At 42.8% G+C, this 17,910-nt stretch overlaps 2 protein-coding genes and 2 non-coding genes across 4 annotated transcripts in view; 2 read left to right on the top strand and 2 right to left on the bottom strand.

Moving 5' to 3' along the window:
• LOC114550677 (zinc finger protein 2 homolog) overlaps window positions 1–17,910 on the top strand; it is a 393,410-nt gene that overhangs the window by 121,805 nt on the left and 253,695 nt on the right. The gene's annotated exons all lie outside the window — the stretch shown is intronic.
• Window positions 1–17,910, top strand: part of LOC114550699 (zinc finger protein 271-like) — a 160,025-nt gene that overhangs the window by 85,064 nt on the left and 57,051 nt on the right. The window lies entirely within an intron of this gene.
• On the bottom strand, window positions 5,380–5,452 carry trnat-cgu (transfer RNA threonine (anticodon CGU)). The gene has a single exon. It is a non-coding gene; the product is annotated as a tRNA-Thr (tRNA).
• trnat-agu (transfer RNA threonine (anticodon AGU)) lies at window positions 6,187–6,260 on the bottom strand. Its single transcript has one exon. It is a non-coding gene; the product is annotated as a tRNA-Thr (tRNA).

The following is a 17,910-nucleotide window of genomic DNA, read 5'->3' as shown; positions in this document are numbered from 1 at the left end:
TATTGTATTTCATTGATTATTATATTTCATATGACACGGTATATGAACACCAGTAAAAAAATTTAACCAAATACAACACACCAAATAGGCCAGCAGGCTGTTGAAAAAAACTGACATTGCGGTATTCCTTTTCTGCAAGATATATTGTGATATGAAAAAAAGACAAATTTTTTACAAGATGACATAAGTAGCTCTATTTGGAAATAATAAGTATCCAGTATTGGCATGGGGAACTTTCCATAAAATCATCTCTCAATGGAAAAGTACCCCATGCCAGTCTCTAGGTATGGCGAAGGGTATGTGGTGATGTGGGGCTATTTTAAATCCAAAGGCCAAGGGAACTTTATCACGATGCATAGTATCCTGGATCCATGAAATAACTGGCCTTTAAAAATAAAAATGCCTCTCTAGATTCCCTGCCTCTATGGGAATGTAACATAGGGGTGTACTTACTTATGCCCCCTGTATTTTAAAGAAGAATATTTATTTACGATACATTATTCATTCACAAAGAAAATTTGTGTCCTTAAAATGCTGGATTTTTCCTCATTTTTTTAAAAATTAAAGCATTAACGTCAATTTCCAAAAGATGATTTTTTTTTTATTCCTCTTTTTAGTCAACTTTAGCATGTGTTTGCACCACCTGACCATTCGAAAACATGGATAAGTCTACTAGAGCCGCACATTTTACATAAGAAGAGCAAACGATAATCCTACAAAAGTATGAAGAACACAGGCACGGTTTTACAGGCAGAAAGCAATACAGCCGCTGCTTCGTAAGCCAGGAAGGAAAGCTGGCAAGAAATAGCCTACGCTGTAAATGCGTAAATTACAAGACTTATCAATATCCCTGCCCCATCAGTCAGGCACAAGATCTGACCATAATTACACTTGTGCATTCCATAAACTTTCGTTGCTGTAGCCTGTATTCTTTAAATTGCAACCCTGGCAGTTAAGTGATTATTTCCAAGCTGAAGTAGTGACACTGCATTAAGATAATGTCATTAACAGTGGGTTTATTGTTATTTGGTACAGAATGCTCAGCCTATATGTCAAGATCAAAGTTGGCCTATATAGTAACTCAAAAATTACAGTTCAATCACAACTGAAAATATGCCTCATTGTGTGTGAGAATAGAGGTGTATAAATGTATTTGTTTGTGTTGCAGCAAAGTGTCAGCTCTGTTTCATGGGGGTGGGGGGGATAGGGTGTTCGGACCTGCCCCCACTGCTACAAAAAAAATCCTAAAGGAAACACTAGGGCTGGGTACTGAACGTTGATACTTTTATGGTATCGAAAAAAATACTCAAATTTCGGTTCCAAAAGAATCCGAGCGCGTACGCACAAGCTTATCTGTCCTCTCTTCATATTGACACAGAGCGGAGCTCCGACCGACACACACACACACACACACACGCACACGGAGAGGTGCGTACGGAGTAAACTGTCTGCAGTTTTGTTGAAGTCACAGAGAGTCACCGTTGGTTTCAAGTGTGGTTACAGTTTTTTAAAACTTCACGCAGACAGCGTTTGCTGCGATATGATATTAATGGCGAGCCAAAAGTGGTCGCGGTGCTGTTGACGTTACACTTACAAGCAGCCACAACGGTAGTTTCTCTGCCCTGATGACTGACTGACTGGCTGAGCTTGCAAGGCAAGGCACTTTTAATAATGTTACTCTGAGTGAGCAGTTTTACCAGGTTTTTTTAACAATGATAACTGTTTTGATTCACAATTAAGGTGGAAAATAAAAGCTTTGTGTTTATTGTATTTTTGTTGATGTTGAAATGAATTTTAAAACATATGGTATTGAAAAAAGTATCGAAATTGGCACCGGATCGAGAAATTCTGAACGATACCCAGCCCTAGGAAACTGTATGTAACTATTGACCTCGACAAAACAAATAGTTCTTGTGAGTTTTGAGCTCTGTCTCTGGCTCGATCATCACTCAGCAGATCTTACTGATTAGTGTCCTTTTTCAGTTATGATTGACTTTCCAACTAGTTGATAATACAAGTTACATGACATTATAAACCAGAGCCAGCTCATACAACAATGACTCTCCCACAACAGGGTAACGTTAACGTTAAGTAAGAAGAAATAGAAGAAGAATATAGAACATTGTAAACGTCTCCCACCTCTCCGCTGGCCAGCTGACAGTTTCCTCTCAGAGTCCATGTTGAAGTGTCTCTCCTCAACTTCTCCCCGAGCTGCATTTGAGGAAAAACACGGAGCTCACAACATATCCGGTAACATACGTTAGCAGGAGCTACCTGCGGCTAACGTTAGCTTAGCGCGCGGACTCCCTGCAACAACAACAGCAGTAAACGCGTTTCCGGTCGGAGAAAGAAAACAGACCTGCTCTTTGTAGCTCCGTTTCAGGTTTGAAAACCTCATGCAGCAGTTTGGGATGTTTCTCTCTGGAAGGACACCAAACACTGGCGCCTTTTACTCCGCCGTCCTCACCACGAGCTAAAATGCAAACAATGGGACGGAGGTCGTAGCATCTTCCGGGACCCTGAAACACAAACACAACTTCCGCTACACTCCTCTGCCCTTCAAAATAAAATAAAGCGTTTTAAGAGTCGATTTTACCCACTGTCCTTTAATGAAATGAGATAAGATCAGTGGTTGAATGTAACTCAGTACATTTGCTCATGTACTGTACTTGTATGGTATTATAATAAGTTATACATGAATTGTACTTTTTGATTTGGATTGACTGCACAGCACAGATTCCGTCAGTACTAAATGAGGTCTCTCTGTTCTCTAAAGCCTCTGGTTGACTTTAAATATGAAAGAATGTGAAAGATATGCATTATTCACGACTACCCTCTGATTATTGTGTATAATAAACCTGTAACTTTGAAGTTAAATATTTACGGACCATAGTTCAAAGAATACAAATAAAATCTACTGTAGTATAGAACATGATATACAGGTGAATATTTTTAAATAGATGGCTTCGGAGGGACTTATCTATGGATCTATCCAGATTATTACTTGGATATCTGATGAATCCATCCATCAATCCATCCATCCATCGTCATCCGCATATCGGGGTCAGGTCACAGGAGCAGCAGCTCCAGCTGGGGGCCCCAAACTTCCCTTTCCTGAGCCACATTAGCCAGCTCTGTCTGGGGGATCCTGAGAAAATCCTGGGAAACGCCTGCCTCTCAGCTGATCTGACAGCTGATTGGTTCAGAATCGACTCAAAATGGTGACATTTTATATAAACTTTTTATTGTTGTTGAATCTGAGTTGATTCATGTGGATAAATATGGGTAGGAGGGCGAGTGTGAGCAACCAATAATGATAATGAACTTTATTTGAACACCTTTTGTACAAGAAACAGCCTAAAGCTCAGTACTTCATAATAATGAAATGACATGCAGTGAGTGCTTTACATGAAACAACATAATTAATGCATAAGCTAGGAAATAAAATGGTGTTGCAGTAATATTTTCCACCGGGTTGTCCACGTTCATAGAGCCAGCATAAAACAACATGGTGAAAACGCACGAGGCGAGGTGTCCAGATGTGCTTGTTTCACCGGTAGACCCACGTCAATAACATCGGCCGCCGCATGGCCACCCAGCCGAGCGTAAGGACAGTTGGATCCTCCTCGCACCGCTGTTGTCTTTTCCTAATTCCTTTTAAATTCTCCTTCACACCTTTCCTTGACGTCATCACGTTTACCATCAGGGGTTACGGAAAAGTGGTTAGTAAAGGACTTAGGAGGAAATTGTTGACTTTTCACCCGCAGCCTCTCCCCCCCATGCTGGTGTCGGTGTGTTTGATTGCAGGAGTGGAGCCAGCTGTGGGGGAGTCAGGAGTCCAGCTGCACCTCGTCAGCCATCAGCCTCTGCTTTCTACTGTACACCTGCTTCCTCCTGCAACTCGGTGTCAGGTCGGAGACAAGACTTTGCTGTCAGTGTCGTTCTTGCAATACTGGTCTTCTGTTTGCTTCGTTGTGTATATCATTCACTACACCCCGTCTCTAATGTCAGTAATCAGCTCGGGAAGTTTCACACTTATTTCTGTAAGTTTAAGTCTTTAACTTAGACAGGAGTTAGGAGGAGACATGCCATGAGTACAGTGTTGAGATGTATAACAACATGTTACTTCCTGGATGGATCATACTATGGTTTTAAGCTTAAATTGTTAAAGGTCCAATATGTAATATATTTACTGTAATAAATCCAAAAATGACCCTAATGCGTCATCAGATATTAAGGAAACATGCTAAGTTTAAATACTATATTTCCTGACAACAATGCTAATGCCAGTGTTTTCTCATTTTGAAATTTCCGTTCCCTGACGGAATGTCTTTTTATGTTTTGGCCTGTGTGTTGGTATCAACTGCCCAGTTTGACAGCCAGGCCGGCTGTAACGTTAGTACAGCCATGAAAGAAGCAAACAAACGAACCGGATCAACAGAGATAGATTCTACCCGCCCTAAAAAAAATGGCATGTTTCGAACAGTTGCGTGACCAGAGACGTAAGAAACCCTGGGTAAATATTGGAGATGTATTTAAAAGATGGAGACAGCTTGGAGCCCAAAAAGACGCAGAGTTGGCTAATTTCCTTCTGAAGAGATAAGCATTAGCTTCAGGCTAATTTATCACGGCTACAAGGAACGGGCATCTTATGTCATTTCAACATTCATGTACTCACATTGAATTATATAGCTAGAGTACCCGAGTTGGTTATTTGCAAAAACAATTAAGACACAGCCGGTAAAGTGTTCCCGACTGGTCCTTGCTAATGCCGCCATGCTAACCATGCTAACTGGTAAGGCTACTGGAGGACCAGGCAAGCGGGCCACAGATGTTTACAACGTGTAGCCCATCAGCGGCCATAGCCGACACTGGTGAGTTAGTAAGTAGTTGGTAAATCTGGAAGAGAGGACCGTGAGTTTGCAGTGTGTTTGGCGATTGTTGCCGTAATTCTAAGCTAATAAACGGTGTTCAGTCGGGTGGAGAGGACGGCAAGTTAGTGTTATTTTTGGCGGTTCCTACCACAATTCTAACTGTCAATAGAGCCAGTATTTAACGTTAGCTACTTTGCTGTGCTGTGAAGTAATGTCTGGTTACGTGAGACAAGCGTCTAGCAACATTGTTGTGAATGCTGCGGTCTCAGCCTGGCAACCTTTGTGAATTTCGAGTCTGGAGAGGAGGGGGCTGGGGAGCCGACTCTTGAATTTGTACTGCGGTAACTATTTTAAACACTAGCTGTCATTGTTACATATTAATATCCAAATGATACATAAAACTTTTGGGCTCTGGGAAATCAGGAATTTTGTTTGTTGTCAACAAACAGGTCACTGTATGTAAATGCTGGTGACAACACAGTGTTGAGGTAATCAACTTATAATCAGGCACTGCTGGGATTTGAACCCAGGATCTCCTGTTTACGAGACAGGCGCTTTAACCTCTAAGCTACAGCGCCTATTACAGGTTAAAAAAACGGTCTGCTCATTTTGTCGGGGCTCATGGTGGACCAGGTGTACACCAGGCAGGATATTATGAAATCCCACTATGGCCACGCCAAGACCCGCACTTCAATAGCATTTATTGGCCAGGTGTCCATGCTTACATGAGTTAACGTAACCCCATTTGTACAGGTCCTATCCCCTGACCAATCGGCTATCTTAACCTTAGCCACTCGAGGTCAAATGCCTAACCCCAACCAATCGAGCTGCTTCGTAGGGCGGGTCTTGGCGTGGCCATAGTGGGATTCGTAATTTTGCCACCAGGACCCTGTGACATCGCTGTTGGGTGTGGTTTAAGGTGCATGTGATGCTGACTCAGGTCAGAGGTGAAATAAACTTAAACGGCCAAGGCACTTAAGGGGCCGACTGCCTGATATGAGCTTCTTCCAGGCTCTTCCTTACAGAGTGGAGGGGAGGTAATAATCAATTTACTAGGTTTATCCAAAAAGCATAATTAGGCCAAATGAACAGAAATGGTAGATGAATAAACTAGGTGTATATTATATCTTAAACTTGCATTGCTCGGCATTTCATGTGTTTTTATGTACCATCTTAAGTCTGTGTTAATGTAGTGTTTCTGTGTAAATTTAATGTCTGCCTTTTCAATCCTTTTTCATTTGCTACCAGGTTAGCATGGGGATTTGGTCCACATGCTGATGGGATGCTAACAGAGGTAATCTCTGCAACAATAAGGTGCTACTGGGATTTGAACCCAGGATCTCCTGTTTACTAGACAGGCACTTTAACCAACTAAGCCACAGCACCTCCTTGAGGACTTCTGTAATGTTAAGTCTTAATTTCTCTTTTACATCGTATAAGCTGTATAATATACAGTATACTGACTGATTGATACATTCTTCCATTTACTGTAACTGATATTTTGCGGAAGTTTGCAATGTTAAAGTCCCCAATAACAATGAGCAGGGAGTTGTAGTGTAAAGTTTTTATCTGTCATACTGATGTGTGATTTTTCTTTCACGTATTATCCATTACTGGATGGTTTTTATATCATGTCTTCGAGAATAGGCGCAACAGGCTTTCAAATCTGCCGGAAGTGAGTCACAAGTAATCTTCTCCCCCTCCCTCCCTGGCAATCATCACAGTCAGGGCCACTGAGTGAAAAGCGCGACATGCGGAGGTACGAGAATGCTTTGATTAGTTGGTGGAAGTAATTACACATGAATGAGCACAAAAAAATTATCTTTAGTCATTTTAAATGTTTTGTTTCTTTACTGAAAAGGTTACATTTTTTGTTGACTTAGAATTTATAGTTTTTGTTATACTTTTTTTTTTTAAATATCTTAACTTAAAAGTAATATTTATGTTTTTAATCGTTTTCAGTGCTGCAAACTAAATACTATTTATTCCATTACACCTATTAAGATTAGATTTTACCGACTACACCTTAACTGAATAATTGTCATTTTGTACAAATTATAGCCTGATAAAAAGCTTGACATTAAAGGAAGGAACCCGACGCTGTGATTGGTCAAACTCTTCTTCTTTAGTTTTTTTTCCAGCATGCTCGTGGCTGCTACGCTGTTTTAGCCATAGGTTTAAGCCGCCTACTACCATCAAGTGTTAGACTGCGACGGTTACTGCGCGTCAACGAGTGAACTCAAAGCAATCACCCTGATTTTCGCGTAGTTTAAAGTGACAAATCGTATCACCGTATTTTGATGTCAGAATGCGTATCTACTACGCAAAATGCGTACAGGTTGGCAGGCAGGTCTGTGACAAGGTGCAAGACCAACGTTAAAGGCATTATTTGGCCGATTTTGCCTATAGCTACTAGCCGCGTAGTCACTCATATTGGGTAGCCATCTTGAATCATTTTGAACGAAGCCAGTTGCATCGAGTTGCGTTGAGACGCTGATGACGTCAGACGTTTCGTCCCCGTTTACTCTATAGTTGTCATTAAGATGTTGATATACACTGAAAAACATGAATCCACATACAATTAAAAGCACATTCGTTGTTTACAAGACACAATATGTGGTTTTGATTGCTGTACCCGTATAGTTTATGAGTTAGCAGTACCGTTCGGGTTTACAGTGAGTAAAGAGGGGGAGAAAGGGAGAAGAAAACGTGCTGTTCCTTGTTTCAGCTGCTAGGTGGAGGCAGAACTTCACTGATGGACTAACACAGGGGCGTCGAACTCAATTTCCCTAAGGGCCCCACTGGAAAAAGAGAATAGCCCCAAGGGCCAGACATGTATAGTTTATTGACATTCTTTTCTTTCATCAAAAAAGTAAAATATCTTTGACTTAATTATTGCATGTATCATATAGTCTTCTCACTTACAGTTTGGTCCACATAAAGCCCCGAAAAAGTGAGCGAAAAAGTTCCAAAGTAATCCTAGAATTTAGCAAATCCAGCAAAACAATGATTACATTTTGGGCAGCACGGTGGCCCAGTGGTTAGTGCTGTGGCCTCACAGCAAGAAGGTTCTGGGTTCAAATCCAGGCCTTTCTGTGGGGAGTTTGCATGTTCTTCCTGTGTCTGCGTGGGTTTTCTCCAGTTTCCCCCACCACTAAAAATATGTTCCCCTCCCCCTCCCTAACCAGCTGATGTGTGGTGAGCGTTCTGGTGTCGCAAGGCGTTGTATGGCTGCCGTGCATCACCCAGGTGGGTGCTGCACGTTAGTGGTGTTAGAGAGCAGTCCCCACCCCCCCCCCAAATGCGCTTTGAGTGTCTATGATAAAGCGCTATATAAATGTAATAAATAATACATTTTATAAGCTACCACCAGCTGACTCACAACAAGCTCTTTCACAGCCTGAATATGCAAACTCTCTGCTTCCGTGGGAATTTCTGCGTCTCAAAGTCGGCAAATTTGCCAAATTCTTCTTTGAGTGTCGCGTAATTGCAAGTTGAAAAACAGTTTCCCATGTTATGTCCAAAATTTATTGTGAACCTAAATTGATATGTGGGGTGGATCAGAATGTGCGAGGGGCCGGAGTTTGACACATGTGGACTGACAGGATGCAGAGTGAAAACCAGACACACCACTGAGAAAGATTTCCGAGTGAAGCTCATCCACCTGATGTTTAAAGAGATACTGTTTGGTCATTTTCCACATCCTGTCTTAGACATGTGTACAGCCTTTGTTAATCATCGTTACTTTAGAAAAAGAATAAAAAAAGAGAAGCAAATTCTGCTGAACGCAGCGCGGCATTTTCAGGCTGGAGGACGTTTGGGCTCTGGACCATATTTTTACATTTTGTCTTTGATGCGTTTTCTCGTGGGGACATAAATCTCCAGTGGTATTCAGAGGAAAGGAACAGTAGCTGTGTGGGTTGACTGACGTTTGCCTGTTTTTAATGCTGAAATGTTTCAATTGACCGACGGTCCTGCACAAATTGTACAGATCTCCCACTTTAAGAACAGGTGTATTTTAACAGCTTTCTTTTAGGGCTGCATGATTAATCTAACACAATCACGATGTCACTCTGTGCGATTACATAACCACATAAATTGTGTGATTTAGGTAAAACAAAAAGGTGGGCTGTGTGCGTGGCTCTCCGTGTGTGCACTGCAGTCTCCACGCTGTTAACAGCCTTCACTGTAGCCTAAGAAGTTGCTACATTAAAGTTCTATAAAAGCATATTTTCGTCTACACGGTGCTCTGTTTAGACCGTAAGAGACCGAAAGGAAACGTGTTCATGTCACAGACTGTTTCCCCTCTCTTTCTCTGTGTTCTGTGTTGTTGTCGTGGTGATTCCCTCCCTCTCTCCCGGCTCCTGATTGCTGCCAAGCTGGTTCACCTGCTCCCAGCTGCACACTTGCAACCACCCCACTAATCAACGCTGCACCGTAGCAACCACTCACTGCTGGCCACATCCTTGTCTCAGCTACAGCGGTAGAGGCACAGCGCTGTCACTTGAATTTTTAGTTTATTTCCATTCCTGGCCGAGTGGTTAAGACGTCGGATTGGAATCCAATCGGGTCTCCCTGTGCAGGTTTGACCCCTGCTCACAGCGATATCTAACTTCAGTGACCTCATACCTGCAGAGCTTGAAATAACAATGATTACGATCATCTTTATTCATAGAGCACTTAAAATAGCACGCTAAAATGTGCTTTGCAAAACAGCAACATAACACATGACATGACTGAGCAGTCATAAAAACACCAGGATTAAGAAATAAAGACTATTAGGTGTCTAAAGCCCTGTACAATGTAAGGAAGTGTAGTAAAAACAATTTAAAAGAAAAAATAGACAGTTCAAATGGATAGACTTTATAAACTCTAGCCCGAATAAAACCAGACATTTTATTAAGTTGGCTGTAAAAGTTCTAAACTCGGTCAAGAGTTTTGTGAATGACAAATCTGTTTAGATGAGATCTTGAGTGCAACATGGACACATGCAACATTATGGTACAAAAAAAGCCTGTTCATTAGGATGCTAACCCTTTTAAAACCATACAATGATCCTTAATCTAAATTAACAAAATGTAACTTTGGACTGGCCTAATTTGATTAAACAGGAGTTACAAAGGAGACATGTACAGTGTAGTGATTTATAATAAAATGCCACTTTCTTAATGGATCATACTGTGGTTTTAAACGTAAATTGATAATTACATATAACTTTGAGACAGGCAGTTTAACCACTAAACTACAGCGCCTCCTACAGGCTGATCCCTCTTGCGAGAAATACAATGAGCCAGTGAAAAGGGATGTGAACAGTACTAGATGTAAAACAATTCAAACTCTGATTTGAAAATGGGAAATGGATGTAACACATTTATTAAAAAGCTAAGCAGAGATGGAGTGACCCTGCCCGGAGGAAGCCCGGGGCCCCCGTCTGGAGCCAGGCCCAGACGGTGGGCTCGTCGGCGAGCGCCTGGTGGCCGGGTTTGCCACGGAGCCCGGCCGGGCACAGCCCGAACAAGCTACGTGGCAACTCCCTCTCCATCCCATGGGCCCACCACCTGTGGGAGGAACCGTTGGGGTCGGGTGCGATGCCACATGGGTGGCAGTGAAGGTCAGGGGCCTCGACGGACCAGACCCGGGCAGCAGACGCTGGCTCTGGGGACGTGGAACGTCACCCTCTGTGGGGAAGGAGCCGGAACTGGTGCGGGAGGTGGAGCGCTACCGGTTAGATCTGGTGGGGCTTACCTCACGCACAGTCTTGGTTCTGGAACCATACTCCTGGATAGGGGTTGGACTCTTTTCTTCTCCGGAGTTGCCCAGGGTGTGAGGCGCCGGGGGGGGTGGGGATACTCACAAGCCCCGGCTGGCGCCGCTGTGTTGGAGTTTACCCGGTGGACGAGAGGGTCGCCTCCCCCACGCCTGCGGGTTGTGGGGGAAAACTCTGACTGTTGTTTGTGCATATGCACCAAACAGGAGTTCGGAGTATTCGGCCTTCTTGGAGACCTTGACTGGAGTCCTGCATGGGGCTCCAGTGGGGGACTCCATTGTTCTGCTGGGGACTTCAACGCACACGTGGGCAATGATGGAGACACCTGGAGGCGTGATTGGGAGGAACGGCCTCCCTGATCTAAACCAGAGTGGTTGTTTGTTGTTGGACTTCTGTGCTAGTCATGGATTGTCTATAACGAACACCATGTTCGAACATAGGGATGCTCATAAGTGTACCTGGTACCAGAGCACCCTAGGCCGAAGGTCAATGATCGATTTCATAATCGTTTCATCTGATCTGAGGCCGTATGTTTTGGACACTCGGGTGAAGAGAGGGGCAGAGCTGTCAACCGATCACCATCTGGTGGTGAGTTGGGTCAGAGGGTGGGGAAGACTCTGGACAGACCTGGTAAGCCCAAACGTGTAGTGCGGGTAAATTGGGAACGTCTGGAGGAGGCCCCTGTCCAACAGACTTTCAACTCACACCTCCGGGCGGAGCTTTTCGTGCATCCCTGTGGAGGCTGGGGGCATTGAACCCGGGTGGACAATGTTCAAAGTTTCCATTGCTGAAGCTGCAGCGAGGAGCTGTGGTCTTAGGGTCTTAGGTGCCTCAAGGGGCGGTAACCCACGAACACCGTGGTGGACAACGGTGGTCAGGGAAGCCGTCCGACTGAAGAAGGAGTCTTTCCGGGATATGTTATCCCGGAGGACTCCGGAGGCAGTTGCAGGGTACCGAAGGGCCCGAAGGGCTGCAGCCTCTGCCGTGAAAGAGGCAAAGCAGCGGGTGTGGGAGAAGTTTGGAGAAGACATGGAGAAGGACTTTCGGTCGGCACCAAAGTGCTTCTGGAAAACTGTTCGCCACCTCAGGAGGGGGAAGCGGGGAACCATCCAAGCTGTGTACAGTAAGGATGGGACCAGAGGGTGTGTGCCAATTATAGGGGTATCACACTTCTCAGCCTCCCTGGTAAAGTCTACTCCAAGGTGCTGGAAAGGAGGGTTCGGCCAATAGTCGAACCTCGGGTTGAGGAGGAACAATGCGGATTCCGTCCTGGTCGTGGAACAACGGACCAGCTCTTCACTCTCGCAAGGATCCTGGAGGGAGCCTGGGAGTATGCCCAACCGGTTTACATGTGTTTTGTGGATTTGGAGAAGGCGTATGACCGGGTCCCCCGGGAGATACTGTGGGAGGTGCTGCGGGAGTATGGGGTGAGGGGGTCTCTTCTCAGGGCCATCCAATCTCTGTACAACCAAAGCGAGAGCTGTGTCCGGGTTCTCGGTAGTAAGTCGGACTCTTTTCAGGTGAGGGTTGGCCTCCGCCAGGGCTGCGCTTTGTCACCAATCCTGTTTGTAGTATTTATGGACAGGATATCGAGGCGTAGTCGGGGTGGGGAGGGGTTGCAGTTTGGTGGGCTGGGGATCTCATCGCTGCTCTTTGCAGATGATGTGGTCCTGATGGCATCATCGGCCTGCGACCTTCAGCACTCACTGGATCGGTTCGCAACCGAGTGTGAAGCGGTTGGGATGAGGATCAGCACCTCTAAATCTGAGGCCATGGTTCTCAGCAGGAAACCGATGGAATGCCTTCTCCAGGTAGGGAATGAGTCCTTACCCCAAGTGAAGGAGTTCAAGTATCTTGGGGTTGTGTTCGCGAGTGAGGGGACAATGGAGCGGGAGATTGGTCGGAGAATCGGCGCAGCGGGTGCGGTATTGCATTCAATCTATCGCACCGTTGGACGAAAAGAGCTTAGCCAGAAGGCAAAGCTCTCGATCTACCGGTCAGTTTTCGTTCCTACCCTCACCTATGGTCATGAAGGCTGGGTCATGACCGAAAGAACGAGATCCAGGGTACAAGCGGCTGAAATGGGTTTCCTCAGGAGGGTGGCTGGCGTCTCCCTTAGAGATAGGGTGAGAAGCTCAGTCATCCGTGAGGAGCTCGGAGTAGAGCCGCTGCTCCTTTGCGTCGAAAGGAGCCAGTTGAGGTGGTTCGGGCATCTGGTAAGGATGCCCCCTGGGCGCCTCCCTAGGGAGGTGTTCCAGGCACGTCCAGCTGGGAGGAGGCCTCAGGGAAGACCCAGGACTAGGTGGAGGGATTATATCTCCAACCTGGCCTGGGAACGCCTCGGGATCCCCCAGTCGGAGCTGGTTAATGTTGCTCGGGAAAGGGAAGTTTGGGGTCCCCTGCTGGAGCTGCTCCCCCCGCGACCCGACACCGGATAAGCGGACGAAGATGGATGGATGGATGGATGGACATTTATTAATCAGTCCTTACAGAGTTTTTTTTGTGATTGTTGCAGGCAAAAATCCTTGATTATGCAGCACGTTTTCTTAAGAAATGCAATGGAATATGCGGGAGAGTCCTCAATAATGTTCCTCCTACGAGACATCAAAGTTACACTTAAACTACTGAAAAAATAAGTGGTCTGCAACATTAAAACCTGCCAGTTTACAGCACTGCGAATGGACGAGACGGGTATCCTGACTTTTCTGTGCTTCTGTCAGCTTTGTTTGGCGCAGCTCCGTGCTGCCTTCATGGAAACGGGATGTAAGAGCATCATCTTAAATGAGCTCTGTAGCTACTAGTGAAGCTGCATTCAGATAAGAAAAGAAAAAAAGCAATCGCCGCGACGTCCTGTTGTATTCTTTAACCCCCCAATGTAGCACAAGTAGACTATATTTCACAGTAACAGTTTTTCGTCAGATGGTTTATAGAACACAAGGTTTCCTACTGTACCTGAATGCAGCTTCATTTCACGGAGAAAGAGAGAAAGAAAAGAGACGTGCGAGAGAGATTGACTGTGCTTTGTTGTATGGCAAACACTTAGCTGTTCCATACACTCCCGGCCAGTTGAGGGCTTGCGTTTGGTGTTTTAAAACTTTCTTATGGAAGCGATAGAGGCAGTGATGTCACCGTTTACTGTACGGGACTCTCACACACCTCCACCAAACACAGCGCGATGTGGGGTTGCATTTTCTCCAAACGTTTTGTCTGCTATTTACTCGCAAGACAGGCGATAGCAAACCTAGACTCTTCTAACCCTAAAAAACGTCTCTCACTAACTTTCAAGGTTGTAAACTTATTTCCATTCGGCAGTAGGTGTCGTTCTTCAAGTCGTTTGTCATCACCAAAATACTTTTCTGTGTGCATGCGTGCGTCTTCTGCTTTTACCCCTTGATAAGTGCCTGCTTGTTTTCCGTTGGAACAATTCAATTTTAGATTTGAATGAAAACTAGATTTGAATGTTAAATTGCTAGCTGTTTCTGATTGGCTACTGTTAGGGTTTGTAATAATAATAATAATACATTTTATTTAAAGCGCATTTCATGACACCCAATGTCACTTCACAAACAAAATAGGACATTCAAATTATAGTCATCTTATAAAGGTGCTGAGGTTCACACCATGCAGCAGGCCTTTTGATAATACCTAATTATAGTTTGAATGTTATCTAGTCTTGGCTAGATTGGGTGGTGTTATTTAATTTGAATGTCAAATGGTTGCATTGTTTTTAAAAACCTGTAAATATATCATTTCTATTCACATGGCTTTTTTGATAGCTGGAAAACTAATACATGTGTTGTTTTGTCATTCAATTTGATTTTTTGATTATTTTTTATAACAATAGTAACAACAATAATAGGCCTATATTAGGGCATAATCATTAATATTCGGGGCAATTGACATACATAATATTTGATGGGGGGGCGTTAGGGACCTGGATAATGGATAGGGGGGCGCTGGCATAAGAAAGGTTGAGAACCACTGGTATATATAAATGATTTGCCAAATGTTTGTCAAACAGTCCACTTTCAAATGTATGCTGATGATGCAGCTATTTTTACACCTGCTAAAAGCACACAGGAAGCATCATCCACCCTTACATCAGCACTGGAGAATATACAGCATTGGCTGCTTGAATCCTGCCTGTTATTGAAAAAAAAGAAAACTGTTGCTATGATTTTCACAAAAAAAACCATAAAACTGGAGCGGTCCAATGTGTTCCTGGGGGGAATGGAACTTGACATTGTTGAGGAGTTCAAGTACCTCAGCGTCACACTGGACCCAACACTTTCACTTAAAAAGCACATCAAACTTACAGTGAATAGAATCAGATTCAATTTACAAAACTTTAAACAAAAATCAGATCATCAATGACAATTACTTCTGCTAAAATGTTCCTACATTCAATGACATTTTCACACATAGATTACTGCAACTACCTTTGGACAAACTGTTCTGTCTATCAGAGGAGGTCATTTCTGGAACAGCAACCCAACAAACATAAGAGAATGTCCAACTTACTGCACATTTAAAAAGCACTTTAAACAATTTCTTAAAAGTTCCCAGGTATGTCATCATTTTGACTAATTTTATTGATGCAATGTAATCTGTCTGAATGCGTGCGATTGGGTTTCTAGTTTAATATTTCATTTCATTTTTTATTTATTAAACAGGAAAAGATTAAAGACAATCGGGCCTGACTCAGTGTAAAACAGATTTTTAGCAGGTTCCTGCTCTGCAGAACATAAACACCATCAACACAACAAAAACTGAATGAGCAACAGGGCAAAGCCATAAAGCTGACTTAATGGTCGCAGGTAAACCTCTCCATTAAATAGCGAGCAAATGTTAATTTAAATGAGGTTATTGACGTTAAAGTTCTGATGTGCTGTGGAATGTCATTCCAGACTTTAGTGAGCACATAGAAAAAAGATCTCTGTCCATAACAGTTTCTAAAAGCTGGTAAAGGCAAAAGTACATTTGTTGCAGATCTCGTAATACGCTCGGACCTTGAACTAGGTTTTGGAACCAACGTAGACAGAGCAGCTACAGTGTGATCATTTAAAATTTGATAATACAGTTTTATCCCAAGGCTTAATTTAAAATTCTCAAATGTCAAGGCATTACACAAAGATAGTGCAGTACAGTGGTGAGTCCATCCAGGAACCCTAACATGTAGCTTATAGGCTTTGTTATAGAGTCTTATTACTGGTTCAAGAATCTCATTTGTTGTAAGTGACCATACAGGTAAACCATACGACAGAGTGGACATAATGATGGCATGAAGAGAAGTCTTTGAGACAGAGAGCAGCAAATATGGTCTAATTTTACCATAAACAAATAACTTTTGGTTTAACTTTCTGGTTAGGGTTCGGACATGCTCACAATAAGTAAGATGTGAGTCAAGAGAGACCCCAAAATACTTATAAGTGGATAAAACTGAAAGTTTTTGATTAGAAAACATGATGGGATTGGTTATGGATAAATGTCTCCTAGATGAATGGAAGTACATGCATTCTGTTTTCATGGTATTAAGTATTAAATGATTCTCTTGCAACCAGTTATGTAAATGCTGGAGATCTGTATTAAGTTTGTGATTAATTGTATCAATATTTGAGCCAGAAAAAAAAAATAACAGTGTCATCAGCATATAGCAGAGAGGGAGAAAAATTAAACACATAAGGAAAATCATTAATATACATAAAGAAAAGTAAAGGACCTAAAATACTGCCCTGGGGAACTCCCGTGGAACACACTCGTGGCTGTGATGTTACTAAACCGATTTTCACAGTATTTCACAATATTGTATATTGTAATATTTTTTTGTTTTGCATTATCTTGAATGTTGTTGTTGTTTTCCTGCCTCGGGACTACAGGTGGAAATTAGCATTTATGCTATAACCTGGCTCATTTACAGTCTGTACAGAAATGTTAGATGTTCATTAATGTGCACTGTCCCGAATAAGTAAATAAATTTAAAAAAAAGGCTGAAATGATTCCTCCAGTAACTCGAATAATTCGATTACTAAAAATCCTTGATGCAAAATAATTTGCCTTGAAGCTTTGTTTAATTAATGTTACCAATGTTGTATTGCTCACGGTGTTTCCGCACAGAGGATTATTACTGTCGCACACCGGGCTGATGACAAATGCCATGAAGACTGATTACAAAATGAAGAAAGAGCGTAAATAGTGAGGGGTTAAGAGAAGAGACAGGCTGGAGAAAACGACAGAACGTGTCCAAAGTTTGGAATCATTTCAAACGTAATTAAAACAAAAACTGTGTACAGTGGATCTACTGCAAAATGTAACTAGCTTACCACAATAATAGCACAACGTCAATGCTTCAGTATCTCAACAGGAAACATTGAGTCTAACTTAATCATCCATTCTACGAAGCGGACCCGACAACAGGAAAAAAATAAAAATAAAAGTGATGCCAAGAGTCCCGCCCCAGAGCGTCAAATAGTGATGCCGACCAAGCGCATCCTGTATGGACTATGAAACTACACCAAACACTACAACTACCAAAAACAAAGAACAACATACAGTACAGGCCAAAAGTTTGGACACACCTTCTCATTCAATGAGTTTCCATTTTTAATTTTCATGACATATATTTACATTGTAGATTCTCACTGAAGGCATCCAAACTATGAATGAACACTTGTGGAATTATGTACTTAACAAAAAATTGTGAAATAACTGAAAACCTGTCTTATATTTTAGATTCCTCAAAGTAGCCACCCTTTGCTTTTTTATTAATAAGGGACATAATCCCACTAATTAACCCTGACAAAGCACACCTGTGAAGTGAAAACCATTTCAGGTGACTACCTCATGAAGCTCATTGAGAGAACACCAAGGGTTTACAGAGTTATCAAAAAAGCAAAGGGTGGCTACTTTGAAGAATCTAAAATATAAGACATGTTTTCAGTTATTTCACACTTTTTTGTTAAGTACATAATTCCATAAATGAGCCGGAAAACAGCTGATTGTTGTGCACCATTTTCTCTCACTCTCTCTCTTTACGGAGAAACAGCGGATCAACGATCTACTAGCATAAATGAAACAAGGTTGAGTATAACTTCTATACTTATAGGCCTATATACAGATCAGTCTCAGGTTGAAACTTGTAGTTCTGAAAGTTAAGTTGCACAACTTAAGGTAATGTTTATGTATGTTTAATGTAGGTCTTAGTTTGAGATTATTGCATTTCAGAAAATGTCTTCTTTAAAAACAATGTAATATGGCAATTAAATGCACTTA

The sequence above is a fragment of the Perca flavescens genome, chromosome 24 (assembly GCF_004354835.1).
Source record: "Perca flavescens isolate YP-PL-M2 chromosome 24, PFLA_1.0, whole genome shotgun sequence".
Lineage (NCBI taxonomy): Eukaryota > Metazoa > Chordata > Actinopteri > Perciformes > Percidae > Perca > Perca flavescens.
Note: the sequence above shows the minus strand (reverse complement) of the source record. Positions and strands in the feature narration are given on the sequence as shown.